Source organism: Anomalospiza imberbis, chromosome 1, assembly GCF_031753505.1.
Source record: "Anomalospiza imberbis isolate Cuckoo-Finch-1a 21T00152 chromosome 1, ASM3175350v1, whole genome shotgun sequence".
In the NCBI taxonomy this organism is placed as follows: domain Eukaryota; kingdom Metazoa; phylum Chordata; class Aves; order Passeriformes; family Viduidae; genus Anomalospiza; species Anomalospiza imberbis.
In genome coordinates, this window is record NC_089681.1 from 130,858,441 (window position 1) to 130,873,573 (window position 15,133).

The window sequence follows — 15,133 nt, forward strand, 5'->3', positions numbered from 1 at the left end:
TGTTGACATAAGAAGTTTGAAAAGTAGATTACCATATAAATGGCTATTTTTTCAAATATAGTAGCATATAAACTTCTTTTTCATCAGAAGATATCTCATAAACTGATTCAAGTATTACCACTTACCAAAACTTCCAAGATCATCATATATTACTGGATATGCTGTATTCTCACCTCACTCAACATGTAACTGAGTAAATTTGACCTAATCTTTATCTTTATTGAACTTGATATGAAATGGTAAGTAAACTGTTCTGCCTTCTCTAAAGTAAAGCTTCTTCTTTGCTTGAGTGTTTTTTTTTTCCCCAAGCATATTGGCATTAAAATTCACTATAAGATAGTTCATCATTTTGTTTCTGCCTCTCTTCCTCTATGCTCCAGAAACAAAATAAAGAAGTAGAGGCACAGGTAAATCTGAAGGAGGATATCCTCTCTACATTGGAATCAAGAATAATAAATACTTTTAAAATTTATTTTAGGTGGCTTTACTAGTATAAGATTCTTTACTTTTTGTTCTTTACTTTTGTTTCTTTACTTTTGTTCTTTACTTTTGTTCTTTACTTTTTCTTTCAAACTATCAAAGGGAAATGCTGCACGTGTTACTTGTTGCCTCTCAGAAATAAAAAGCCTGTCTTCAGGTTTCCTTCTCAGAGTTTTTTTTAAGGCCTGTTGTTTCTGTAGCTTCTGTTAAAAGATTTGTGCATATTGAGTAAACTTTCAATTAAATTCAAGCTAAGGCTGAAGTAGATTTAATCTCTGCAGATAAACAATTTCAGCTGCCAGTTTGTTGTTCTTGAACTGATGATAAACATACTGGATAATTACTAATATTTAACCGAAAAAACCCAGGAGAACTTTTCTACATATATCAAAAACAGAAGTATCTTCTCTCTTCACCTTTTCCCCAGAAACTGCAAGTTTTTATTCTTATACTTGAAAGAGATTTAAGATTAAATCAGACTTATCTGCTGGACTAAGCCTTAGGTTTTAATATTACTAAGTTTTAGTCCTCAAGTAAATGGACTTCCTTAAAAATTGTTGCTTTCTTTCAAATATAGTTTATCTTCCACTACTGTCTTATCAAAGTAGAAAATGTAAAAAGTTTCTAGAAGACTTCAATAGAATAAAAAAAATTAATTTGAATATCATCAGCTGCTTTGGAAAGCTCAATAAGTTTATCAGGAAATATACTGTGGTAAGTCTTGAATTTTTAAAGCCTCTCTGTAAGAAAAATAAGGGACTAAGACTAAGGGAAAATCTTACTGCCTTCAATTAGCCAATGGGAGGCTAGAGGAAGAGGTTTTCTGAGGAGTGCAGAGCAAATGGGCAAGGAACAATTGCTAAAAGCTGCAACCAATGACAGATATTGGGAAAAATTCTTGATGCAAAGATGTTTAAGCACTGGGGATGTGCACGAAGCTGTTAGGGGACACATCCAGGACAACTGATTCCAACTGATAAAAGGAACCATACCATATGGCATTGTGTCCAGTGGTAAAAACTCAGGGAGAGAAGGAAGAAGCAGGAACATTTGAGTTACACCATTTATCTTCCCAAGTACCTGTTCCCTGCTTTCCTGGAAATGGCTAAAGATCTGCCTGTTGATGGGAAGCAGTAAATGTATTCCTTATTTTGCTTTGCTTGCATATCCTGCTTTGCTTCACATATTAAACTATCTTTAACTCAGCCCACAAGTTTTGCTCCTTTTCCAGTACAAATCTCTCCCTCTCCCATCCCACTGAGCAGAAGGCTGTGTGAGCTTAGCTGCTGACCAGGATTAATCCACAAGTTGGCGCTGTATTGTCATTTATAGTAGGAGAAAATGATCTCAAGCTATCACATAAGACTCCCTCAGTTAGGAGGAAAACACAAATCGGTGTGAGATGTAATATATTTTACTATTGCACTTTAGGGTAATTTTGAGTGTACTGATAGTACGGAACGCATCTCATGGATTCCAGTCAGCTGCCTAGCTTTGTATATGAACCACAACTAAACCACAACTAAATCACAAGATGTTTCACCTCAACATAAAGGAAGAACCTTGTCTATGTTGAGGGCAGCAGAGCACTGCCACAGGCTGCCCAGGGAGGTCAAGGAGTGTCCCTCTCTAGAGACATTCAAAACTCACCTGGACATGTTCCTGTGTGTCTTGCTCCAGGTGACCCTGTCTTTGTAGAGGTCTGGACAAGATGATCTCCAGAGGCCCTTTCCAACATGAACAGTTCTGTGATTCTGTATATGTAGGAGGCATACACACTTGCTCTTTTTAATTTCATGGTTTGAAATAGTTTGGGCTTATTTTTTGCTTGCTGGGCTTTTTTGTTTTTTTTTTTTTTTGTTTTTTTTTTTTTTTAAGCATATCTGGGTATCTACAAATATCTGATTTGCCAACATCTTTGTATATGATAGGTATAATTTGAAGTTGTAGTTGCGCTTTTCCAAATTGCTCTATCCTACGAGAATTCTCAGAATGGCTCCATTTTTCCATTTTTCAGATTATTTGTAGATATTGCATTTTGGCATTATTGCTTATCCTTATGTCATAGAAAATCAGTACAAGAGCCTTTAAAAGAAAGATTTGAGGGCATGTTAGAATACGGAATTCTACTCACCTTCTTTTTTTGGCATACTGCTGATACTTAGTTCTGTGGAAGGAGTGAAAGGAATTGAGGAAAGCAGAGTACCATATGCCTTTTTAGAGCATACTTGGTGACAGTCATAAACAGAAGGAAAATAAGAGCAAAACCTGAATTTTACAAAATTATATCATAGTAGAGTTGGCCAAGGAATATAATATGAAACACTGAAATATGAAGCATGTGTGTGATTTAGGATTGGAAGGATGTAAATTTCAATCTATGAGTTTTAAAACTTGTTGCAAGTTGGTTTAACGTTGCTTGCCTGAAATGAGTAAGAAAGCAATATTTGAAGACATCATGACTTAAACACTGTAGCTTTTGAAAGTTATGCTTATGAGATTACTTGTGAGATAAATGAGATTACTGCTTTATGCCATGGCACATAAAATTTGATCTCTGTTCATTTCTCTTGATTATTCTTTTTACATATTCTAGAGTTACATTATTAAAAGTTATTACACTTTTCCTTTGTGACTTAAAATACTTACATTGCCACTTGGTGGCCTCATTTGATCAGTAATAGAAGATAAAAAATGTAACTTAAGATCCTTTTTCTTCACGGGTGTGCAATTCAAACCTTGACTTGATTTTTCTACACATCCAGGAGCAATATATCCCTTTTTGCAATGAATATGTGGATGCTGTGGTGATTGCTGTGTAGTTCTCAAGGGTCTGAATTAAGAGCTCTTCAGTAAGGGTAGAACTTAAGTGAATGACTTTTCTCCCCATTCTTCCTCTCCCATCCTTGAAGTTTTAATGTTCCGCACCCCTTCTCAATCAAAACGAGCAGAGGATCTTGTCTCCTACCAGTGATTTAACTTCTTTTTTTCTTTTTAGGACTAGAGTTTGTTCTGATTTTGCCAGGATTCTTTCCTGCTTGTTCTGCATCCTTAGTTCTTATTTTTCAGATTTTATTACTTGAAAATGTTTTTCTGTATCACTTTTGTGAAACTATACCCCAAATCTCTGTCCCTCTGTAGTTCCATATTATTTGTATGATTAGTTATGTTACAAAATGCTAGTTTGTTGTTGCTGAGTCTGCTGGTTTAGTGTATTTCTGTCTGGGTTCAAGGCAAGCAAATATTTATTATATTGTACTTAGGGCACTTACTCATAGAAACCTTCTGCCTTGGCAAGCTTCTTGTCAATTCCCCATGCCTTGCAAGCTCAGGAAGAGTGGGCTGAATGAGTGGATGGTGAGGTGGATTGAGAACTGGCCAAATGGCAGGTCTCAGAGGGTTTTGAGCAGTAGCACAGAGTCTAGCTGGACAGTCACTAGTAATGTCCACCAAGGTTCCATACTGAGATTGTTTAACTTGTTCATCAGTTACTTAGATGAAGGGGCAGATGCCTCCTCAGCAAGTTCACTGATGACACGAAGCTGAGAGGGGTGGCTGATGCTCTGGAGTGCTGTGCAGCCCTTCAGAGGGACCTTGACAGGCTGGAGGGATTGGCAGAGCAGAACCTTTTGAAATTCAGTGACAAATGCAGGGTCCTGTACGTGGGGAAGAATAAACTCCCACATCAGTACAGGCCAGGAACTGACCTGCTGGGAGGTAGCTGAGGAGAAGGACCTGGGGGTCCTGGTGGACAGCAAACTGTCCATGAGCCAGCAGTGCCCTTGTGGCCTTGCAGGCCAATGGAATCCTGAGGCATTAGGAAGAGAATTGCCAACAGGTCAAGGGAGGTGATCCTGCCCCTCTACTCAGCCCTGGTGAGGCCACATCTGGAGTGCTGTGTCCAGTTTTGGGCTCATCACTACAAGAGAGACCTGAAGGCCCTGGAGTGGGTCCAGCAGAGGAGAACGAAGATGACTGGGGAACAGGAACATCTCTCTTACAAAGAAAGGCTGGGAGAGCTGGGCCTGTTAAGCCTTGAAAGGAGGCAGCTGAGAGGCAACTTCATCCATGTCTGTCAGTGTCTGAAGGGAGGGGGTCAAGAGGATGGACCAGGCTCATTTCAGTGGTTCCAAGCAATAGGACAAGAGGCAACGGGGAGAAACCCTTCTCTGTAAGGGAAACCACCTGTTCAGAAGACATTTGGATGCAATACTGGGTAACAGGCTGTAGAGGATCCTGTGTAAGCAGAAAGATTGGACCAAATGACCTTCCAGCCTCAGCCATTCTGCTATTCTGTGATTCTGAACCCACAGTCTCACACTCTGCTGGATCAAGGCTATGTACTGCCTCAGAGCAAGTAAGTGCACTGTCACCCTGCTTCAGTCTTGTGATTTTCTTGCAAAATCTATATACATCTTTCTGCAATTGCATAACTCCAGATAGTCCCAGGTCTTCTGTCATGCACTGAAAGACATACTGCAAGCTGTAACAAAAAGACATCTAGTTAATAAACAGGTAATGATTTATGGCTAAAATATTGGGTTCTTGTAACAGTGCTTGACTGTCCTTTAAAATTACCATAGTAGATTCAAGGTTTCTTCATGCTTTCCTGATCTTAGTGGTTGTTGATTCTCTGAAGCAATACGTCCTTTCACTGCTTGGTACTTACTCATGACTTTTTTTTTTTTAGCTATTTACTCTGTTTTCTATGATTCCTTAATGTTTCCATTATAAAGATTCCAGTTAGCTCCAGGGTGCCAATATTCTGGGTATTATAATTCTGCTGGTGTAGGTTAACATTGCAAATGTTTACCCAAAATTATATAGATGTATTTCTCTACACAGAGCACAATCTTCTGACAATTTCTACTGAAATACAAAGAAACAATTACGTGTATCTGTATCAGGTGTCATGGATCCTAGAATCATTAACTATTTGGGTCCACACTGAAGTAGCTACTGCTATTGTAGGAGCAACACTCTGTTTCCATTGTGGAGCCTTCTTCAGACTGAATTTCTGTGGGACAGGAGCAGTGACTATAACCCTGTTTTGACATGCCTTTCTGAATCTGTTGATAGCCCATCAGTAATGCCCCTTGCCTTCCACACGCTGACTGATAACATCTCTTCAGGCAATTACAATGCAGTTTGTGTGTGTGCTGTTTTACAATCATATCTATGCCTTCTTCAGTATAGGATCTTGGCTTTCATTTCTCCTAAAATTACAGCTCTATTCCATTTCAATAGTTGGCAGTTTGGTCATCCTACACTCTGATTGGCCCATAATGTGTGTGTTGGTGATTACTGCTTAAAGAGTCTACTGATATTAGTAGTTTAACAATGTTAATAGCACTTTCTGCTTCCAGTGCCTTTTTTTCTCTAAAACTTTTATTTTTGCTACTTCTATCCATATTTCTATTCCCTTGTGAAATTGTTACATCTGAGGTAAATAATATTCAATTATTTATTTAGATGTATTTTTATTTCATGGAGTTTAAATGTTGCTTATAATATGCTCCAGTTTTGATAACCCACAAGTCAAAGTTTCTATATAACTGTGTTCAAAATTCCAGTTACCATTTCTACTCCCTCTAAAATGGTACCCATAAAAACTCTTGGTTTGTTGTACCTAGTCACAAGAAATCCATTTCTGGGTCAGTGTTGCAATGACCCTTTAATAAAAGCAGTATATCTGTTCCACCTTAGAAAAGTCAGAGTAAATGCTTTGTTCACAGTAACATGCACTCTAATTAATTTGTTGCTACTGTATAGTATTTGTATACATAAAATTTTGAATTTTCTTTCAACTGGAATCTTTAGTCAAAAAAGTTAACCACACCAAGAACAAAATGCTGTGAAGTAAACTTTTGACCTATTTTTTTTTTAATTTTGGTTTCTATTTTACTTCTGGTTTTCACACTTTGTTTACTTCACTTCTGGTTTTCTTAGGCTATCTCTGGTTTTTTTGACTTGTGTTTCAGTTGCTGAGGTTGTCCAGGTTTCATCACAATTGTTGTGCATTACTTTGATTTTTATCCAAGTAAATAGAAATAAAATATGCAAGTTAATTTTGTATGCTACTTCAAGCACCCATCATGCATTCCCTTAAGACCAGAGACATTAATTTAAATCACAAGATTATTTTTGGCATCATGGAACATAGATGCTTGTGTTTAGCCCTCACATTTGTTTCCCACAATTTTAAAGTAGTGGAGACATGTATCTAATGTTTTCACTGCCTTTGGTACCAAAGAGTTTTCCACTGTCACTACAGATAAGGTCTATTATGAATAAAGAGCAGGGTGCTTACTACTTCCCTTGTTATGCAAGCAAATATTCACAATTTTGAACCTAACATAGTTAATAATAAAAATAAGAACAGGCAAACTTCACTCAGACAAAACTTTTGTTAGCTTATTTACCTTGCCATAATTAAAATTGAAACTGGAACTATTTAGGCTATTTTCCATTTATGAGTTTATCTTGAGATACATAAGATCCTGCTTTGTTTATAATTGGAGTTAGTTCATCCCATTTACAGTTTAGACTGTAAACTTGCATGGAAAATATGCAACATTACTTACCATCCTCCTTGCCATTCTGCAAAGTAGTGGTTCATTCTTGCTTGTTTATTATTGCACTGAGCATTCCTTCCCATCTGAGTTACTATAGCAACATTAATCTCTTTCCATGTGTTTAGATAGGGTCAGTAGCTATTCTTCAGTTAAAACATTGGGCAGGCATTTTTTTCTTCCGGGCATATCTCTAAATCACATGAAATTGGGAGAAGCTGTGGCTCACAGGTCATTACAATGACAAGATGATGCAATGTCTCAAACCTTTCTGTAATTTTTCACTTTTTAGCTTAGTGCTATTTTTATAGTCCCATTGGACTGTTCAGTTTTCCTTGAACTGGAAGTTCACAGCAATACAGAGCTTTTCTTTTCTTCACAGGCTTCCACATAATTCCTTGATGATTTTCTCTGGAATATGCATTCCTTGTCTCAAATAAATTTATTGGTTTAAATTGCAGCTGGAAAATACAATGATAAATGCCTGCATGGTGGTACACTTGGCTATAGCTTTCTTTACTGAACTACCTCAACCCCCTTTGTCAGTGAGTCTAGAATTAGGAAACCATGCTTACTCCCACTTTGCATGATATGTGGGACTAAGGTGGGACTGCACCAATTCTGGTGTGGTTTGTTTTTATCCTAGCCCATTGTCTTGGGTTTGGCTAGGATGGAGCTCATTTTCTTCTGATGTTTCTCACCAATGTTTTGGCTGTTGCTAAGTAATGCTTACCCTAAGTCAAGGACTTGTTAGTGTCTCATGTTCTGTCAGTGAAGAGCTGTACAAGAAGCTGGGAGCAGGGGGAACACAGTCAGGACAGCTGACCCAAGATGGCCAAAGCAATATTTCCTACCACAGAATGTCCTGTAAGGTGGGGGAGTTGGCTGGGAGGAGCCTGGAGGCTCAGGGACAGGCTAAGTATCAGTTAGTGAGTGGTGAGCAACTATCTTGTGCATCACTAATTTCTCCTGGGTTTTATCTCCCTCCCTCTCTTTCATTATTATTGCTACTAATATTGTTGTTGTTGTATTTTACTTTGCTTCAATTATTAAACTTTTCCTACATTAACCCATCAGTTTTTACTTTTTTCCGGTTCTGCTCCCCATCAAACTGGGCAGAGAGTGAGCGAGTGAGTGGCTGTGTGGCATTTAGTTGCCATCTGGAATTAAACCATGGCAAAAATGGTTCATGAATTTTCTAATGTTTTAATTTTATTTTTCTCCTAGTGGGGGTATTCACCACAGCACAAATGAAGCAATTATGCTTCTTCATGTTTGGGCAACTAGCTGCCTTCTAATACTCCCTTTTGCATTCAAGCACCCTCTACATGATCTTGGTCATGCATCTATTGAAACAAATCTATTTAAATTTTACATAGTGCTTGTTAAGTACAAGTGTTTTTTACCTGGCCGCACTACACTCTCTATGCTTCATGTGTCTACCAGCTTCTATAGTAATTGAACCTCAATTTCCTCATTTCCATGTTGGAAAGTTGCTCTATCTTTTTATACCTTGCTTTGTATGATTTTCTTTGGTTTGTTTGCAAGCTGGGTGTTTCTTCCAATGTCATATCTACTGGGACTACCACAACCTTGGAAAGGGTGTGTGCTTGGCTATTATTCCAAGATTGCTACCTCTGTATGTTTCTTTTTGGTAGGCTTTTACATGACTTGCATTTTTTTCCTCTCTGCTTTTATTAACCTAGGTTCAGGATTTCCTTTCCATGATGGAGAGGCTATCAGATTACCATTCTGTGTTTGTAGATAATTTTTATTCTACTTTGGTAGCCAAATAGTTAAAGCTTGATGTATCCGGTCTGAAACTAAGTATGAAGCTAGGTCATTTCCTTAGAGTTTCTCTTTTAACATCGTTAGCAGAGGTTGTGGCTCTGTCGCTCGTGAAGAGTGAAAGCAGACAGCTATTTTTTAGTTTTCCCAGCATATCTAATAGAGGATTTTCCATACTTTTGATAAAAGCTGGGGCCATTTGTGAGCCACACAGAATAACCTGTGTCACGAAGAAAATAACAGAGCTTTTATCCGGTGAGAGACACATAAAAAGGTAAAGTGCACTTCTATTCTTTCCAGTGGTTAAAAACCCTATAGAGCTAGTGATAAAGTCTTACCTCATTCTACAGAAAGCTCTTATTTATAAAAGCCAGTGTGTATCCAGCTAGCCTAGACTTGATATGTGTCCAGTTCTTACTTTTCCACTGACTATGTACTTCAGTGGAGCATGTGTGATATGTACTTTAGTGGAGCATGTGTGATATGGATTGCTGCAAAGCAGCGTCTAGTGATGTCTCCTCAAAGCTAATTGCCTATACTAATGCTAAACCTGGTTTTTAATAAGGAATACAGTTTTTTCCCCATAAATATTAAGAATCTCAAAGCAACAGCATTTTATTTCTATGTTCTTTGAACAGCACCATGTAGATCAGTAATGACCAGCTGAACATGAAACAGTTTACAGTATGTGCATCCAAAGGCCAGCATCTGAACTAGTGCAGTTTTACTTCTTTTTTTTTTCCTTCCATTCTTTTTTGTGAGATTTCTTCACTAGTGGTTTACTCATTTCTGCAAATATGATTCTCACAAAAATGTAAGCCACTGCAAAAGTGAAACAAATACAATTTTTACATGCATGGACTCTCATAGTCAGTTCTACCCTTTGCTGATGCCAGCATCACCATTTCTTTGACCTAAAACTATTAATGAATATTTCACTTTAGATTGTACCTGAGTTTTGTCATGATGAGCTTTGAACTTGAGTTTTGTCATTATTAGCTTTGAAGCCTATGTTTTGAGTAATGCTGGCTGCTTCTTGAGTATATTCCCAAACATTCAGTTTTTCCGTGTACTGACATATCATTTATGGATGGTATGACATAATGCATTCTGATGATAATTTCATGCATCTGTGCTATATTTTATCTGAAAGTCTGGAGGAATGTGGATAAAACAACATTATTTTCTCTCTCAGCTAAATGCTCGTTGTTACCAGCTCTGCTCTGTTAGTGGAATTGCAAAGAAAGCCCTGGTTAAACCAGTAACAAAATAACAGTCAAATAATCTCCTTAGCTACACAGATTTCAGGCATACAAACAACCTGAGAGATGGCTACATTATTTAAGTGTTAAAATCTCACTTTTAGCTTTTTTCTTTGCTTTTAACCCTGGACAAATGGGATGTTAAAATAATAGGTCTCTGAACTAAGATCTTGCTTACCAGTAAATTTGTTGATGGTGGATTGGAGTCCTTCCTCTGCCATTAAAACACAATTTCTATTTTTTCTCATTTTAAATTACAGACGCACAAAACTTGAGGAAATTCTGTTACCCAAATATCCACTGTTTTTGCTTCCTCCGGATTCTTAATAACAAAACATCAATGACTTGCAGGAATCACTCCACCCTCACCTCCCACTGGTCAAGCCCAATTTCACAAACATCCGTAGCAAAATCTGTAGCTAATCCATTTTGTTTCAACAAGGCTGTGCCAATAATTCCCTGGTGTTCCTAAAAGGGATCCTCCCATTCCTGAAGAAACAGGAGAAGGAGACTCCTGAACTTGGCAGCTATTTAACTGCAGGCAGAGATCTTAATACAGGTACTTGAACATCCATTTATGCATACAATGCAGTAAGTTTTATCATTTTCCCTCTTTCTTGGGCTATAGCTGGAGCAACTATTTGTTGAGGAGAGTGGTTATTGGCACTATGGTATCAAGTAACATCATAGCACTAGTGGTAGCTAACGCTCTTCCCTTGACCACCCTGTACTGATATGGTTATTGGCTATTTCCATTGGTTATATTGTAATTTTACCACTAGACCAGGGGCAAATAGACAGCAGAGTCTCCCTAGTCTTTGTTACTGAGGAGATGATGTCTGAGGGCTTTGCTGAGAGGGACCTATTATTTTCTGTAGTTTTTATTCCTCATGATTTTTTATTTGCTTGACAGAATGAGCCAGCAAGGAATTTATGTATTCTATTCAATTTTTTAAAACCTTTGACTCTTTTTCTCATATTTTACCATGTTTTCTTCCTGCAGTTTCATTGGTGTCTGCTAAAGGAACTTTTTATCATATTGTCCAAGAATATTTTGCAGTTACCATTACCACCTCTTTATACATAAAGAACTTAACCCACACTGAAGACTGTTTTTCCTTTTCTGTTCCTATTTATCGTTATTTTAAATGTAGGCTGTGTGTTGTTTAAGGCTGTATTTCTGAAAATTAGTCTGTAATGTTTACAGTGTGTAGACCTTTTAGTAGATCCACAGGACTGGGGTTTCCTTTTATTCTTTCTTACCTCCATTACCTTGTCCATTTGCCTTGTCCATACCTGCTGGAGCTGAATTTGCAGCTCTTTCCATTGTAGCTGTGCTTGATTCACAGGTCTGATAATTACTCTTGCTAACATAAGTCTTGTACCACTGCTACATGAAAGACAGTGGTTCTATTTGATCAGGTACATTCCCAGATGCCAATACCACAATTATCCCAGGATTCACAGTATTTTGCAACGTCATAGTATTCTAGGGAATAGAAGGAGACAGCCAAGTCTCCTGTCATTGCTCAGATAACTGTTCTGAGACATCTACCTACTAAGTTTCTTACAGGAAATTGTTCTTGCAGTAGAGCTGATAATCATACTCCATTCTGAGGCTGTGCAATCTTTACTAGCTAAGGAAAGCTAAACCTTTAGACCCAAAAACCCCATTTTAAAAGTTTCTGAATTCAGTGGTCTCGAGTTTTAAGCAAATACTCTTGCTTGCTCTGCAGTCAGACCAGTTTCTATTGTTATAATAATCTCCCACATTTTAGGAGCAGCACAACCCAAGCAGGAGTAACCAGTGGGGTGCATTCTTTTTTTACCACTGTTTTGGTTTTGACATCATAACTAGATCATAAAAACCTATTTTGTTGTCACTTTAACCTGAATTTTCAGTATAGTTGTGGTCTGAGTTTCCCTTATATCCTTGTATGTATAGTTGACAGTTCTGTTCTGGGTGACTGGTAATGAAGTAAAATGGCTTTCTGAGTGTGCAGAAATCCATCTGTGCAGTAGAGGTTTCAGGGTGTGTCTACAAGTTAGTAAATGATTCACTGTAGAATCTATAAGTTAAACCTAGCAATCAGGAACTTTAAACACCATTAGACCAGTGTTATACACCCAGATCCAAAGAGAGACAAAAGCCTGAATGTTCTTATTATCAGCTAGATCAAAACTGATGCAAAACAGAGGTAACATTTTTTGGTAAGATTTGCCATTATTTCCACTCATATTTTGCTGATATAGAAGATATCCATATATATTTTTCCTTTTTTGTTGTTCACTCCTCTTTTTTCATGTATTCATCTAAATATATTTGAAGAAGGGGATTTTCAGAGTTGAACAATGTAATTATTCTTTTCCTCTATTTCCTATCACGGTTTAGCACTGATGTATGTATGAGTCATCTGATCTGGCATGACAATCAGGTTCTTATCTGTATCCATCTGATCTGTTGGGAGGAGATCAGTTTGCTTAGTTTCTACTATGAATATTGTGGTAGCACAAAGGATGTTTTAATGACTACCATAGTGGTGGCACATAAAAAGGAACAAGATAACTTTTACTGTTCTTGGGGTTAAAATGTTTATGGGGAACATTTTACTATGAAATCTTGAGGTAAGCATTAATCTGCCTGCCCAACTTCACCTTTTTGTGAAACAGAGGAAATTATCAGTTCTAGTACTGGATTTAATGGTGCAAGGTGAACCCTGCAACAAATTAAATGCGATAACACAATCCAACCCCCAGTGCATGAAAAGACCATGCACTCATGATGACTTAGACTTCATTTTTAAGCCTTAAGGAAACATGTACACATGCTTTCCCTGAGAGACCTACCGTTCTTGAATAGTTCTGTTTACTTGATATATCAATATAGGTGGAAATCTATTAGGAAAGTAGGTTGTAAGTCTATTCTGTGAAACAATGCACCACATCAGTATTCAGAAAGAGATTTTATCACATATATGTTTGGAACAAAATGAACTCAATAATTTTTGTTCTTGTAAACATACCATTTCATATACACATTAGATTATGCCATTAGTGTGTGAGAAATTTTTCTGGTCCTGTCACATACAGTAATAAACATCTTTCTTTGCTAATGTGTTGCCAGGGTGTTCCATTAATAACCTAGGCAGATACCTTATCCTCCCTCTTGTGCACCATACCATGGAATCAGTTTCATTATAGGATTTGGCCTGGTTCTGCTCACACCTGCTTATAACTTCCAGCTCAGTGGATGTCTTCATGAACCGATTGTCAGCCATGCATGATCACTGCAGAAATCATCTGTCTTCTTTAGAATGTGGGATAATTTAGCAATATATCCATCCTCAGACACTACGAAAAATCCTATAATGTCTTTTGCAAATGGCCCATGAAATGGAGTCACTGCCAGGTTTTTTACTCTATTGGTTAGATAAAGGGTTAGATAAAAGGCTTTTATCTAACCCTAACCCGTAGATACTCACCAGAGTTAGTTTAAAAAAGGTCAGTTTTCTAAATTTGGTTCTACTTCATAGTACTGATTATTCAAAGAACCTCAGAGGATGCGCCCATTGAGGAATCTCAGTAGCATTTAATAATCATACTTTGTCCACAGAGAATCTCTTGATCCTTAGGATATTGGCCTTAGGTTCTCTAATTTCTATTGGAACAGCATTCCTTGTGTGCCAGGTGCAGACAATGAATACAAGGAGAGTAGATTTCTTCTTACAGTAGGAGGTATCTTGGTCTGACTAGGTGCTTGAATGAGATGCTGAGAGCATCATGCTGAAATTCCTTGAACATTTCCCATACTAACAAACTCTTTTTTTCTCAGTGAGTGGTGTTATGGAAACAGGACTGCTCTGAACACCTTATTCAATCAGGGTGAGCTGTTAATCATTCATGATTTATTGTTGTCAATAAAAAGAAATCAAGGAATTACATTTACTATGGTGGCACTCACAAAGGGTCATATGTCATTGCATGCAAGCAGAATGTAAGCTGCACAGAGGTCACGACACAGGGCTGAGTCACAAAGGAGGATCTCTAGAAAGAGTGAGGAAGTAGGAATATGGGCAGTGATCACTTTGTTCCTTCAATTATCATTTTGTGGTGCTGCAACACTCACTGTCCAAAGCCTTGTGATTCAAGGGTCCCCATGAATATCAACATCTGGGGAGCCACCTACCTGTCCTTCTGGCTCTGACCTGCAGCCTTTATCTCCCATTCTGTCTGGGAAGTAGGAAATCATGTTGTGATTTCACTGTCCACACAGGGAAGGGGAGGAACACTGAGGAGGCTTGCTGATTAGTTAAATATCTTATATGGGTGCTTTCTTATGTTTCTTAACAGGAAGGTCTGAATTTACTAATATTACTCATATGAGTTTGGCCATGATTAGCACTGCCTAAGTTTCATTGATTGTATTACTGTTTAATATGTTATGTCACTTTTACACAAAGTTTATACTTAGATATCAGTAAGAAATAAATAAGAAAAACACCCTGAAATCTGGATTTGCAATGTGAAATCTAATACATTCAAGTTTCAGTGGGAAGTGTATGGGAAAATGTTGTTTTTCCCTTAATATCTGCAGATAGAGCTATAAACTTTGTTGCAATCAAAATACATTTTAATGATCTTATAATGAATTTATGGAAATTAAGATTAAAGCTCATTTATGGAATTAGGAAAATGAGGATTTAGAGAAGATGCAGGTAGATATATGTGACATGAGAGCATCTAATCTCAGTCATTAGAAAGACTGCAGGTAATTGCCTTTTCAGTTACTGTAGCCACAATGTAGATGGCCACAAAATAGAGAAATCTGATTTTATAATTGCTGAAGTCCTACATGGTGAAGAGTTATTTCCTCCAGTCTCTTTAGAACTGTTTCTTGCAAAACGATCACATGCAGACGTATCTTGATATCATGACTGGAATCTTCCTGGTGAATCTCCCTGGACTGTTGTCAGGCATCAATAGTGTTGACATGAAAGGTAGAGGTGTGGCACGTGGCAGATGTTTCTGGAA

General features: G+C 37.6%; 1 protein-coding gene across 4 annotated transcripts in view; it reads left to right on the forward strand.

Annotated features, from left to right (window-relative positions):
• Positions 1-7,894: 7,894 nt before the first annotated feature.
• Positions 7,895-15,133, forward strand: part of ABCB1 (ATP binding cassette subfamily B member 1) — a 49,737-nt gene continuing 42,498 nt past the window's right edge. Inside the window, exons 1-2 of one of the 4 annotated variants that reach the window (XM_068211928.1) lie at positions 7,895-7,919; positions 8,992-9,114. The gene's annotated coding sequence lies outside the window, so the exon portion shown is untranslated. Of the gene's footprint in view, positions 7,925-8,904; positions 9,115-10,544; positions 10,662-15,133 lie in introns of those variants that run through there. The other 3 variants (XM_068211917.1, XM_068211938.1, XM_068211907.1) reach the window with 3 other exon arrangements.